This window comes from Pleurodeles waltl, chromosome 3_1, assembly GCF_031143425.1.
Source record: "Pleurodeles waltl isolate 20211129_DDA chromosome 3_1, aPleWal1.hap1.20221129, whole genome shotgun sequence".
NCBI classification, from domain to species: Eukaryota; Metazoa; Chordata; class Amphibia; order Caudata; family Salamandridae; genus Pleurodeles; species Pleurodeles waltl.
Genome location: NC_090440.1, coordinates 36,130,809 through 36,143,135, shown reverse-complemented (window position 1 = coordinate 36,143,135; position 12,327 = coordinate 36,130,809).

The following is a 12,327-nucleotide window of genomic DNA, read 5'->3' as shown; positions in this document are numbered from 1 at the left end:
GGGCATATTTAAGAAAAGTGGCGCTGCACACAGTACAGCACCACTTTTCTTGCACCCCTTGGCGCCACCCTAACAGCACCATGTGGGAGCCATATTTAAAATACAGCGCACCATGGCAGTAGTTAGGGGACTAGCATCAGAATTGTAGACACTAGTCTGGAGCTTTGCAGGATTAGTGTAAAAAATGTGACGCTAATCCTGCAAAGCTTATTGAAGCCCATTGTAATCAACAGTGTGCCCCCTTTTAATGCCGAAAAGTGCTGAAAAAAATGACGCAAAGCAATCTCTTAAATTTCTTTGCACCATTTTTTCTCCCCTCTTCCCCCCCCCCCCCCACCCAACGGTGGAACGCCCCCTTTGCATACATTATGCCTGGTGCAGGCATAATGTAGCGTAAAGAGTTACACAGTGACGCAAGGCATGCATTGTACCACTTTGTAAATATGGCGCAAGGATATTCGTCTTGTTGGGCCACATTAGCGTAAAAATAAATGACACTAATATGGCGCTAGGGGCTCTTAAATATGCCCCTTGGTTTTCTGTATCAGGCATTTACAGCAAACAAAAGACACATATGGGAAAGGCGGAGGAAGAGAAAAACGAAAAAGCGTAAGAAAGGGAGAAAGCATAAAGCTGCAAGAGTAAACTGAAGGCGCAGGAAGTGGGTGTAAATGAACTAAAGAAGCCCGAAATGGCTGCAGGATAACGCTGCCTCAGCATTCAGTGCTCGCACATTTAAATGAAGCAGCTGCATGTTTCAGAAGGAAGGTTTGGGCACATGTACGTTTTTATTTATAAATTAAGCACTGCTTAAGCACTGCCTTGGCTTGATTCCAACCTGTGGCCTTGTGTATTATCTCACACCTGCCAGTCCTGTTCCACTACTAGGGTGTCGCACAACGTGTGCTACGTGCAAACACGACAACGGAAAATAAGATGACCACTGTATTTCTCACAGAAGAATCCAAAAGGTCAAAGGTCATTTGTGTTTGGTCTCCAGGGCAGGTTCCACATACGCGGCGCATGCTTCTGGGCTGCTACGTGGTGAGACTGCACGTAGCACAGCCGACCTCCTGCAAAATCTGGTGCTTCTGGAAATATACAAAGGGAATTATTCCTTGAGAAAGGTTCTGTGACGCCTCAAGGCATTCAAAGATCCTATCTAACTCCTTACAGGTTAACCCCACGCTAAAGAGCGGTGTAACGTGCAGAGGGTCACGCAGGTGATAAAGGACATTACATGGGAGGGAGCACCTGAGCCTCTCACTTGCACTAAAGGCACTGAGGAAGTAATAGCTCTTTGATGCACATATGCACAATTTCTGCGGTCACAAACTGTGTATTTTGGGGGCTGAGGGATCGCTTCTGAGCTAACAGTAAGCAATAGAAGGTTTGCAGAACCAGGGCCTGAGGGAGGCCTCCATGAAGGGCTGCAGGCACCGGGTCTACATAGAGAGACCTACAAAACAGAGGGTGTGAGAGGGGGATCCCTGCAGAGCCTACAGTAAAAAACAGAACTTCAGACACAGGGTGTGAGTCTGCAGAGTCTACAGTCGGAAGTCCTACAGGCACAGGCAATGCAGCGCTGACGGTGAGTCACACAGACACAGGGTGTGAGGAGGTGCTCTCTGTGGAGCTCACAGGATAACATACAGACATAGGGTGTGAGAAGGAGCTCCCTGCAGAGTCTACAGTCAGAGGTCCTGCTGGCGCAGGCAATGCAGCGCTGACGGTGAGACACAGACACAGGGTGTGAGGAGGTGCTCTCTGTGGAGCTCACAGGTTGACATACAGACATAAGTTGTGAGAAGGAGCTCCCTGCAGAGTCTACAGTCAGAGGTCCTACCGGCGCAGGCAATGCAGCGCTGACGGTGAGACACAGACACAGGGTGTGAGGAGGTGCTCTCTCTGGAGCTCACAGTAAGACATACAGACATAGGGTGTGAGAAGGAGCTCCCTCCAGAGCCTACAGTCAAAAGTCCTACAGGCACAGGCAATGCGGCGCTGACGGTAAGTCACACAGACACAGGGTGTGAGGAAGTGCTCTCTGTGGAGCTCACAGTAAGACATACAGACATAGGGTGTGAGAAGGAGCTCCCTCCAGAGCCTACAGTCAGAAGTCCTACAGGCACAGGCAATGCAGCGCTGACGGTGTGTCACACAGACACAGGGTGTAAGAAGGTGCTCTCTGTGGCGCTCACAGTAAGACATACATAGGATGTGAGAAGGAGCTCCCTGCAGAGCCTACAGTCAGAAGTCCTACAGGCACAGGCAATGCAGCGCTGACGGTGAGTCACACAGACACAGGGTGTGAGGAGGTGCTCTCTGTGGAGCTCACAGGATAACATACAGACATAGGGTGTGAGAAGGAGCTCCCTGCAGAGTCTACAGTCAGAGGTCCTGCCGGCGCAGGCAATGTAGCGCTGACAGTGAGACACAGACACAGGGTGTGAGGAGGGGCTCTCTGTGGAGCTCACAGGATAACATACAGACATAGGGTGTGAGAAGGAGCTCCCTGCAGAGTCTACAGTCAGAGGTCCTGCTGGCGCAGGCAATGCAGCGCTGACAGTGAGACACAGACACAGGGTGTGAGGAGGTGCTCTCTGTGGAGCTCACAGGATGACATACAGACATAGGGTGTGAGAAGTAGCTCCCTGCAGAGTCTACAGTCAGAAGTCCTACAGGCACAGGCAATGCAGCGCTGACGGTAAGTCACACAGACACAGGGTGTAAGAAGGTGCTCTCTGTGGAGCTCACAGTAAGACATACATAGGATGTGAGAAGGAGCTCCCTGCAGAGCCTACAGTCAGAAGTCCTACAGGCACAGGCAATGCAGCGCTGACGGTGAGTCACACAGACACAGGGTGTAAGAAGGTGCTCTCTGTGGAGCTCACAGTAAGACATACAGACATAGGGTGTGAGAAGGAGCTCCCTGCAGAGTCTACAGTCGAAAGTTTTGCAGGCACAGGCAATGCAGCGCTGACGGTGAGTCAGACAGACACAGGGTGTCAGAAGGTGCTCTCTGTGGAGCTCACAGTAAGACATACAGACATAGGGTGTGAGAAGGAGCTCCCTCCAGAGCCTACAGTCAGAAGTCCTACAGGCACAGGCAATGCAGCGCTGACGGTAAGTCACACAGACACAGGGTGTGAGGAAGTGCTCTCTGTGGAGCTCACAGTAAGAAATACAGACATAGGGTGTGAGAAGGAGCTCCCTCCAGAGCCTACAGTCACAAGTCCTACAGGCACAGGCAATGCAGCGCTGACGGTGTGTCACACAGACACAGGGTGTAAGACGGTGCTCTCTGTGGAGCTCACAGTAAGACATAAAGACATAGGATATGAGAAGGAGCGCCTTGCAGAGTCTACAGTCAGAGGTCCTGCAGGCGCAGGCAATGCAGAACTCACTGTAAGTCACACAGACACCGGGTGTAAGGAGGTGCCCTCTGTGGCGCTCACAGTAAGACATACATAGGATGTGACAAGGAGCTCCCTGCAGAGCCTACAGTCAGAAGTCCTACAGGCACAGGCAATGCAGTGCTGACAGTAAGTCACAGAGACACAGGGTGTAAGAAGGTGCTCTCTGTGGAGCTCACAGTAAGACATACAGACATAGGATATGAGAAGGAGTGCCCTGCAGAGTCTACAGTCAGAGGTCCTGCAGGTGCAGGCAATGCAGAGCTGACGGTGAGTCACACAGACACAGGGTGTGAAGAGGTGCTGTCTGTGGAGCTCACAGTAAGACATACATAGGATGTGAGAAGGAGCGCCCTGCAGAGTCTACAGTCAGAAGTCCTACAGGCACAGACAATGCAGCGCTGACGGTGAGTCACAGAGACACAGGGTGTAAGAAGGTGCTCTCTGTGGAGCTCACAGTAAGACATACAGACATAGGATATGAGAAGGAGCGCCCTGCAGAGTCCACAGTAAGAGGTCCTGCAGGCGCAGGCAATTCAGAGATCACTGTAAGTCACACAGACACAGGGTGTGAAGAGGTGCTGTCTGTGGAGCTCACAGTAAGACATACATAGGATGTGAGAAGGAGCGCCCTGCAGAGTCTACAGTCAGAAGTCCTACAGGCACAGGCAATGCAGCGCTGACGGTGAGTCACACAGACATAGGGTGTGAGGAGGTGTTCTCTGTGGAGCACACAGGATGACATACAGACATAGGGTGTGAGAAGGAGCTACCTCCAGAGCCTACAGTCAGAAGTCCTACAGGTACAGTGAATGCAGCGCTGACGTTGAGTCACAGAGACACAGGGTGTAAGAAGGTGCTCTCTGTGGAGCTCACAGTAAGACATACAGACATAGGATATGAGAAAGAGCGCCCTGCAGAGTCTACAGTAAGAGGTCCTGCAGGCGCAGGCAATGCAGAGATCACTGTAAGTCACACAGACACAGGGTGTGAGGAGGTGCTCTCTGTGGCGCTCACAGTAAGACATACAGACAAAGGATGTGAGAAGGAGCGCCCTGCAGAGACTACAGTCATAAGTCCTACAGGCACAGGCAATGCAGCGTGACAGTAAGTCACACAGACACAGGGTGTGAAGAGGTGCTCTCTGTGGCGCTCACAGTAAGACATACAGACATAGGATGTGAGAAGGAGCGCCCTGAGTGTCTACAGTCGGAAGTCCTGCAGGCACAGGAAATGCAGCGCTGATGGTGTGTCACACAGACACAGGGTGTGAGGAGGTGTTCTCTGTGGAGAGCACAGGATGACATACAGACATCAGATGTGAGAAGGAGCTCCCTCCAGAGCCTACAGTCAGAAGTCCTACAGGCACAGGCAATGAAGCGCTGATGGTGAGTCACACAGACACAGGGTGTTGGAAGGTGCTCTCTGTGGAGCTCACAGTAAGACATACAGACATAGGGTGTGAGAAGGAGCTCCCTCCAGAACCTACAGTCAGAAGTCCTACAGGCACAGGCAATGCAGCGCTGACGGTAAGTCACACAGACACAGGGTGTGAGGAGGTGCTCTCTGTGGAGCTCACAGTAAGACATACAGACATAGGATATGAGGAGTGCCCTGCAGAGTCTACAGTCTGAAGTTTTGCAGGCACAGGTAATGCAGCGCTGACGGTGAGTCACACAGACACAGGGTGTCAGAAGGTGCTCTCTGTGGAGCTCCCAGTAAGACATACAGACATAGGGTGTGAGAAGGAGCTCCCTCCAGAGCCTACAGTCAGAAGTCCTACAGGCACAGGCAATGCAGCGCTGACGGTGAGTCACACAGACACAGGGTGTAAGAAGGTGCTCTCTGTGGTGCTCACAGTAAGACATGCAGACATAGGATGTGAGAAGGAGCGCCCTGCAGAGTCTACAGTCAGAGGTCCTGCAGCCACAGGCAATGCAAAGCTCACTGTAGGTCACACAGACACAAGGGGCTCCTAAGGTCTCTACATATATAGGGTTTACTGGGGGAGTGGCGGGGGAGCACTGTAGATCCAACAGTAACACAAATTCTCTACATACATAGGGTGTATTGGGGAGTGGTGGGGGAACAGTGCCGACCCAACAGTAACACAATGCCTACAGACGCAAAAAGTGAGGAGGTGCTCTCTGTAGATCTCACTGTTAGACATACAGACATATAGGGGCATATATACAAGCACTTGCGCCACCTTAGCATCATTTTTATGTTGCTAAGATGGCTTTTCTCCGTGCCATATTTACAAAGAGGCGCACTGCTTGCATTATGCCACTTTGCAACGTCTTGAGCCACATTATGCCTGTGCCAGGCATAGCGTATGCAAGGGGGGGCGTTATGACGCACGAAGGCCCGACAAAATGGTGCAGTGAAATTTACAACATTTCACTGCACTATTTTTTCCATCATTTTTTAATAACACTCCCATTTTAATCAATGGGCCTCCTTGTCCTTTGCTGCACTAGTGTCAAGATTTTTGATGCTAGTGTAGCAAACCGCCGCAATACCATACAAAATGTTGACGCTATTGCCCTAACAACTACCATGGTGCGCCGTATTGTATATACGGCGCACCATGGTGTTGTTAGGTAGGGAAGGGGCGGTGCAAGAAAAGTAGCTCATCGTGACCAATGCACCACCTTCTTGTAAATGTGCCCCTTAATGTGAGATGGAGGTCCCTGTGAAACCTACAGTAATACACTTCCTGCAGGCACAGGGAGTGGAAAGAAGCACTACACAAAGCTTACACTTGTAATAATGTGAGAGAAGGAACTACCTTCAGAGCCTGAAGTCAGAAGTCCTACAGACACAAGCTATTCAAAGCCGACAGTAAGTCACACAGACACAGGGGGCTGCCTGTAGAGACTACAGTAAGAAGTCCTACGGTCACAGGTTGTGGTATTCTCTGTGGAGCTCACAGTAAAACTAGAACCTCAGACAAAGGGTGTGAGAATGAGCTCCATGCAGAGTTAAACATTTTCTAGCTATTGCGTCCAGGATTTTAGATTCTATTAAGGACACGGAGGCGAGGATTATGCTTTCTCTTTACTTTACTGACAAAACAGCAGCCAATAAAAAACCAAATAATTTAAAACTACAACTCTCATGAGCCCAAATCCACCAATCATGGCTCTACACTTCCCATATAAATAGCCTGGACGCTACAGTCCGTCCTCTTTCTTTGCGAAATCCAATGTTAAGACGCATTAAAACTTGCGGAACCTTGGAATAGAAGTCCCTCCTGTCACCTGGAACCAATTCTACCATTAACCGGAACACTGAACTGAAACATGCCTCTTGGTCCAAGGAAAGAACTCATGAAATCGTGTTAGTTGCCCCTGTGGAAGACAAAATATATAGAACTAATATCCTTGTATAACCTTGGGTGGGTAATTCTTATTTGTAATTATGCAATTATAAATTCATTATGAAACATTTATAACAAATGATTATAAAATTTACAACGGGTGGGATAATCCTCGCCTCCGTGTCCTTAATAGAATCTAAAATTCTTGACGCAATAGCTAGAATTTTTTTTATTCTATTGTGAGAAAGTAGCCTCTTTCTAGCCTTGTTACCCCCACTTTTGGCCTGTTTGTGAGTGTATGTCAGGGTGTTTTCACTGTCTCACTGGGATCCTGCTAGCCAGGGCCCAGTGCTCATAGTGAAAACCCTATGTTTTCAGTATGTTTGTTATGTGTCACTGGGACCCTGCTAGTCCGGACCCCAGTGCTCATAAGTTTGTGGCCTATATGTATGTGTTCCCTGTGTGGTGCCTAACTGTCTCACTGAGGCTCTGCTGACCAGAACCTCAGTGGTTATGCTCTCTCATTTCTTTCAAATTGTCACTAGCAGGCTAGTGACCAATTTTACCAATTTACATTGGCTTACTGGAACACCCTTATAATTCCCTAGTATATGGTACTGATGTACCCAGGGTATTGGGGTTCCAGGAGATCCCTATGGGCTGCAGCATTTCTTTTGCCACCCATAGGGAGCTCTGACAATTCTTACACAGGCCTGCCACTGCAGCCTGAGTGAAATAACGTCCACGTTATTTCACAGCCATTTTACACTGCACTTAAGTAACTTATAAGTCACCTATATGTCTAACCTTTACCTGGTAAAGGTTAGGTGCAAAGTTACTTAGTGTGAGGGCACCCTGGCACTAGCCAAGGTTCCCCCACATTGTTCAGGGCCAATTCCCCGGACTTTGTGAGTGCGGGGACACCATTACACGCGTGCACTACATATAGGTCACTACCTATATGTAGCTTCACAATGGTAACTCCGAATATGGCCATGTAACATGTCTATGATCATGGAATTGCCCCCTCTATGCCATCCTGGCATAGTTGGCACAATCCCATGATCCCAGTGGTCTGTAGCACAGACCTTGGTACTGCCAAACTGCCTTTCCCGGGGTTTCACTGCAGCTGCTGCTGCTGCCAACCCCTCAGACAGGTTTCTGCCCTCCTGGGGTCCAGCCAGGCCTGGCCCAGGATGGCAGAACAAAGGACTTCCTCTGAGAGAGGGTGTTACACCCTCTCCCTTTGGAAAATGGTGTGAAGGCAGGGGAGGAGTAGCCTCCCCCAGCCTCTGGAAATGCTTTCATGGGCACACATGGTGCCCATTTCTGCATAAGCCAGTCTACACCGGTTCAGGGACCCCTTAGCCCTGCTCTGGCACGAAACTGGACAAAGGAAAGGGGAGTGACCACTCCCCTGACCTGTACATCCCCTGGGAGGTGCCCAGAGCTCCTCCAGTGTGCTCCAGACCTCTGCCATCTTGGAAACAGAGGTGCTGCTGGCACACTGGACTGCTCTGAGTGGCCAATGCCATCAGGTGACGTCAGAGACTCCTCCTGATAGGCTCCTTCAGGTGTTGCTAGCCTATCCTCTCTCCTAGGTAGCCAAACCCTCTTTTCTGGCTATTTAGGGTCTCTGTCTCTTGGGATTCCTTAGATAACGAATGCAAGAGCTCATCCGAGTTCCTCTGCATCTCTCTCTTCACCTTCTGCCAAGGAATCGACTGCTGACCTCGCTGGAAGCCTGCAAAACTGCAACATAGTAGCAAAGACGACTACTGCAACTCTGTAACGCTGATCCTGCCGCCTTCTCGACTGTTTTCCTGGTGGTGCATGCTGTGGGGGTAGCCTGCCTCCTCTCTGCACTAGAAGCTCCGAAGAAATCTCTCGTGGGTCGACGGAATCTTCCCCCTGCAACCGCAGGCACCAAAGAACTGCATTACCGGTCCCTTGGGTCTCCTCTCAGCACGACGAGCGAGGTCCCTTGAATCCAGCAACTGTGTCCAAGTGACTCCCACAGTCCAGTGACTCTTCAGTCCAAGTTTGGTGGAGGTAAGTCCTTGCCTCCCCACGCCAGACTGCATTGCTGGGAACCCCGACTTTTGCAGCTACTCCGGCTTCCGTTCACTTCCGGCAGAAATCCTTTGTGCACAGCCAAGCCTGGGTCCACGGCACTCTAACCTGCATTGCACGACTTTCTAAGTTGGTCTCCGGCGACGTGGGACTCCTTTGTGCGACTTCGGGTGAGCACCGTTTCACGCATCCTCGTAGTGCCTGTTTCTGGCACTTCTCCGGGTGCTGCCTGCTGCTGAGAGGGCTCCTTGTCTTGCTCGACGCCCCCTCTGTCCCCTGACTGAATTGGCGACATCCTGGTCCCTCCTGGGCCACAGCAGCATCCAAAAACACTAACTGCACGATTAGCAGCTAGCAAGGCTTGTTGGCAGTCTTTCGGCGGGAAAACACTTCTGCACGACTCTCCACGGCGTGAGGGATCCGTCCTCCAAAGGGGAAGTCTCTAGCCCTTGTTGTTGCTGCAGAAACCTAAGCTTCTACTGTCCAGTAGCAGCTTCTTTGTACCCACAGCTGGCATTTCCTGGGCATCTGCCCATCTCCGACTTGCTTGTGACTTTTGGACTTGGTCCCCTTGTTCCACAGGTACCCTCGACTGGAAATCCATCGTTGTTGCATTGCTGGTTTGTGTCTTTCCTGCAGAATTCCCCTATCACGACTTCTATGTCCTTTGGGGAACTTCAGTGCACTTTGCACTCACTTTTCAGGGTCTTGGGGTGGGCTATTTTTCTAACCCTCACTATTTTCTAATAGTCCCAGCGACCCTCTACAAAGTCACATAGGTTTGGGGTCCATTCGTGGTTCGCATTCCACTTTTGGAGTATATGGTTTGTGTTGCCCCTATCCCTATGTGTCCCCATTGCATCCTATTGTAACTATACATTGTTTGCACTGTTTTCTAAGACTATACTGCATATTTTTGGTATTGTGTACATATATCTTGTGTATATTTGCTATCCTCATACTGAGGGTACACTCTGAGATACTTTGGCATATTATCATAAAAATAAAGTACCTTTATTTTTAGTATATCTGTGTATTGTGTTTTCTTATGATATTGTGTAAGTGACACTAGTGGTACTGTAGGAGCTTCACTCGTCTCCTAGTTCAACCTAAGCTGCTCTGCTAAGCTACCATTATCTATCAGCCTATGCTGCTAGACACCCTATACACTAATAAGGGATAACTGGGCCTGGTGCAAGGTGCAAGTACCCCTTGGTACCCACTACAAGCCAGTCCAGCCTCCTACATCTATGTCAGGACCGGAGGCTTTGGATTATGCTAGTTAAAGTCTGTTTACCACATCAGATACCACATCAACAATAGGTTTAGAATAGAATACTTTGAAAGTAGAGTCATTTGACCAGCCTGCTGCAGCTATAATATCCTCTAATCTAGCTCCATTTGAAAAAGCCTTAGAGGCCATGGCTCCTCGCACTGAGTGAGCTCCAAAAGTACTTATATAAATACTTGCCTCTGTTAGTAACCATTTGACCCAGCGAGTGGAAGTTGCAGCAGTAACTGGCCTAAAAGGTTTCTGTAAAGAAATTAACAATTGCCCAAAAGCCTCTTGTCTGAATTCACATGTGCAATCTTCATAAGCTTTTAAACAATGAACAACACAAAGGCCCTCATTACAAGCCTACAAACATACTGTTGCAGCGGCAGAAATCTGCTACAGGTATTATGACCCACATCTCGTAATCCGCCACAGTACAGAAACCCACACAAGACCTGTAGGAGGCTGGCCTGGTTTGTAGTGGTACCAAGGGGTACCTACACTCTGCACCAGGTCCAGTTATCCCTTATTAGTGTAGAAGAGGTGTCTAGCATCTTAGGCTGATAGAAAAGGTAGCTTAGCAGAGCAGCTTAGGCTGAACTAGGAGACGTGTAAAGCTCCTACTATACCACTGGTGTCATATGCACGATATCATAAGAAAACACAATACACAGATATACTAAAAATAAAGGTACTTTATTTTTATGGCAATATGCCAAAAGTATCTCAGTGAGTACCCTCAGTATGAGGGTAGCAAATATACACAAGATATATGTACACAATACCAAAAGTATGCAGTAATAGCAATAGAAAGCAATGCAAGCAATGTACAGTCACAATAGATTGCAATGAGAGCACATAGGTATAGGGGCAACACAAACCATATACTCTAGAAGTGGAATGCGAACCACGAATGGACCCCAAACCTATGTGAGCTTGTAGAGGGTCGCTGGGACTGTAAGAAAACAGTGAGGGTTAGAAAAATAGCCCACCCCAAGACACTGAAAAGTGGGTGCAAAGTGCACCTAAGTTCCCCAGAGAGCACAGAAGTCGTGATAGGGGAATTCTGCAAGGAAGACCTACACCAGCAATGCAACAACGATGGATTTCCAGACGAGAGTACCTGTGGAACAAGGGGACCAAGTCCAAGAGTCACACTCAAGTCGGGAGTGGGCAGATGCCCAGGAAATACCAGCTGTGGGTGCAAAGAAGCTGCCACTGGATGGTAGAAGCTGTGGATTCTGCAAGAACGAAGAGGACTAAGAACTTTCCCTTTGGAGGATGGCTGTCCCACGTCGTGACGAAGCTTGCAGAGGTGTTTCTGTGCAGAAAGACCGCAAACAAGCTTTGCTAGCTGCAAGGGTCGCGGTTAGGGTTTTTGGATGCTGCTGTGGCCCAGGAGGGACCAGGATGTCGGCAATTGCGTGAGGAGACAGAGGGGGCGTCGAGCAAGACAAAGAGCCCACTCAGAAGCAAGCAGCACCCGCAGAAGTGCTGGAACAGGCACTACGAAGAAGAGTGAACCGGAGCTCACCCGAAGTCACAAAAGAAGGTCCCACGACGCCGGAGGACAACTCAGGAGGTCTTGCACTGCAGGTTAGAGTGTCAGGGACCCAGGCTTGGTTGTGCACAAAGGAAATCCTGGAAGAGTGCACAGGAGCTGGAGCAGCTGCAGTCTAGCGTGGGGAGGCAAGGACTTACCTCCACCAAACTTGGACTGAAGAGTCACTGGACTGTGGGAGTCACTTGGACAGAGTTGCTGAGTTCCAGGGACCACGCTCGTTGTGCTGAGAGGGGCCCAGAGGACCGGTGATGTAGTCTTTTGGTTCCTGCGGTTGCAGGGGGAGGATTCCGTCGTCCCACAGGAGATTTCTTCAGAGCTTCTAGTGTAGAGAGGAGGCAGACTACCCCCACAGCATGCACCACCAGGAAAACAGTCGAGAAGGCCGCAGGATCAGCGATACAAGGTTGCAGTAGTCGTCTTTGCTACTTTGTTGCGGTTTTGCAGGCGTCCAGAGCAGTCAGCGGTCGATTCCTTGGCAGAAGGTGAAAAGAGAGATGCAGAGGAACTCTGATGAGCTCTTGCATTCGTTATCTAAAGAATTCCCCAAAGCAGAGACCCTAAATAGCCAGAAAAGGAGGTTTGGCTACTTAGGAAGGAGGATAGGCTAGCAACACAGGTAAGAGCCTATCAGAAGGAGTCTCTGACGTCACCTGCTGGCACTGGCCACTCAGAGCAG